This window comes from Poeciliopsis prolifica, unplaced genomic scaffold, assembly GCF_027474105.1.
Source record: "Poeciliopsis prolifica strain line A6 unplaced genomic scaffold, Auburn_PproV2 SCAFFOLD021, whole genome shotgun sequence".
NCBI lineage: Eukaryota > Metazoa > Chordata > Actinopteri > Cyprinodontiformes > Poeciliidae > Poeciliopsis > Poeciliopsis prolifica.
Window position 1 is genome coordinate 6,822,219 of NW_026562396.1, and position 2,460 is coordinate 6,824,678.

Below are 2,460 nucleotides of genomic sequence, written 5' to 3' on the forward strand. Positions count from 1 at the left end.
GGTTACACCGGGATTTTCGCCCTCAGACTCAGGCTCTGTCCAGTCCACCCAGAGCGGTGAGGCACCAGGTAAGATGCCCTGCATCCATCTCCTTGCTCCTGTTGTCAAGTCTTTTCTTCCCCCCGTGATGTCTGATATCTGGCCGAATCAAGCCTGCAGATTATTTTCCGGGAAGGAGCAGGTTGTGGATGCATGCATAAGCATCTTTTAGCGTCACATTTCTTTCTTGTCAGTCCTCCTTCCTTCTCATCTATACACTGAGTGCATGAAAGCATACCCAGATTCAGCCTGAGCTAAATCCCATGACTTGACAATAACGTGTTGCGTGTGGTGGATGGTTTTGATTACGAAACAATCTGTTGCGTGTCTCAGAGCGAAACCCTTCAAACGTCCTTTCATATATCAAACAACCCTCAGCCTTCAGTCACAGATGACAAAAACGCTCCTTCATCTTGTTTATCTACAAGTGAATTTGAGATTTACTCTAGTGGATGTAGTGCCTTGCAAAACCATTCATACGCCTTCATTTATTTATTTATTTATTCATATTTCGCCATGTTACAACCACAGAATATGATGCCTTTTCATGGGATTTGGTAGCAGACAAAAAGGTATGCATGTTTGTAAAAGGGATGCAACATATTAGATGGAGTTCTAGATTTTATGCAAAGTAAACATCTGAAAAGTGTGGCAAGCATATATATATATATTCAGTCATCTTTTTTTATTATTATTATTATGCTTCTAAATGGATTCCAGCGTTCAATCTAAGAGTACAGAGCAATGGCTCAGCAAAACAGGATGTTTTTCTAAGATCCACCAGCAGAGGGCGTGTAGAGGTTTATAAAATTCCGAAGAGTTCTTGCAAGAAAATGGCAGCAGCTACATGGTTTATGGTGTTTTTTCACATGCAGGCAGATGCATCCTGTCTGTTTGGAGCAACAGAGCAACTCCTTCACCTTCTTTAAAACTAAGTCGTGAAGCTCACCTGAATATAGATGGATCTATAGGTTGCAGTTGTGGCAGGTCTCCACAGTGTAGCATATTTAAACAAAAAGATGTTTTTTTAAACTTCATTGAAATACCATTCATGCTTTTTCCAAGCAGCGCCTGTAACACAGCTGCTAAAAACACACATGCACATGGAACCCGAGACAGAAAAGTCATTAATCGCTATCTTCATCTCACTCCACTCACCTTCCTCGCGTTGGAGTCGAACACTTCCTCATTCTCTTTTCCATTGCTGTTCTCAATGCCGCTTTCATCTCGAGACAAATTTGCTCTTCATCTGTCCTCTTCATCGCGCAGCAGTCCAGCCATTCGAAACTCTTTGGTGATCCGCACATTAGCCACCACGTTGTTGAGCTGTAGTGTTGTAGTCCGCACTCTGACATATTTACAAAGTCATTTGATTTTCCTTTGAGAAACGCTCGCTAGCGTTTATCTTTTGCTGCCAGTGGCAAAAGATAAATAGGAAGACTTTCTAAAGTGTGACAGCAGCACAGAGTTATCTTAGCTCACTGGCACTGCTAACTTTGTCAGCATGGGCGATCCACGCTGACTCTGAAACATGCCAGCATGAAGCGCGGAGATGCTTTATGCTGACATGAAAGATCCCATTTCATCGGGGAAACTGGTGGCTGATACATTCTTAACAAATGTATCTTTTTTTTTTCCTCAGTACGTCACGCACAGATTAAATTCATGAAAAGTTTTTGTTTCGACATCCCTTTTTGTCTTCAAGTTACATTTAATACAGGAGAGGTAAACTGCTTTACCTTACCTTGATAGTGAAACAATTTTTTAGAGAGAAAAAGTAGTCAGAGAATCACAAGAACTGTTGTCAGTGTAATGGGTTCTTTTCTTCATTTTTTTTTTTTTTTTGTATATATTTTTTCTCTAAGTGCTTTTTTTGCTGAGCGTCTTTCATCAGAGGACAAACACTGCTTAGTCACTGGAGCTCTGGTTTGTGTGTAGTGATTGATGGCAGCGGTGTTTATGATGAAAGAAGGTCAGAGTGAAAAGAGTTACATTCCTCTCCGTCACCTTCCGTCTCGCGCGTACGTAACTTGTCATTATTCTGAGAAAGAGAAATTGCATCATCTGCCAACAGTAAACACGGCCTGGAGGACGATGAAACGGCAGCCGGAGAGAAGCCTAAAATATGGAGATGATTTTTAGGAGACAAAACGAGATGTCAGAGTTTGTTAGACGAGGATTTGGAAGATAAAAGAACAAAGAAGCGAAAATGAAAGGGATTCATTTAAAAGCTCAGTGTGTTTCCAGGGGGGAAAAAAAGAAAGGGGGAAAAAAAAAAGGACGCACGTTAAAAACCGGCGCTTTGTTTTATTTAAAGATGCAGCAATCTCGACAAACATATCAGATCCCGTGCGTCTGAGCGCAGTCTCGCCGAGACGAAATGGGAACAGAGCGAAAGGGCCGTTCCCATGTGCTTCACAT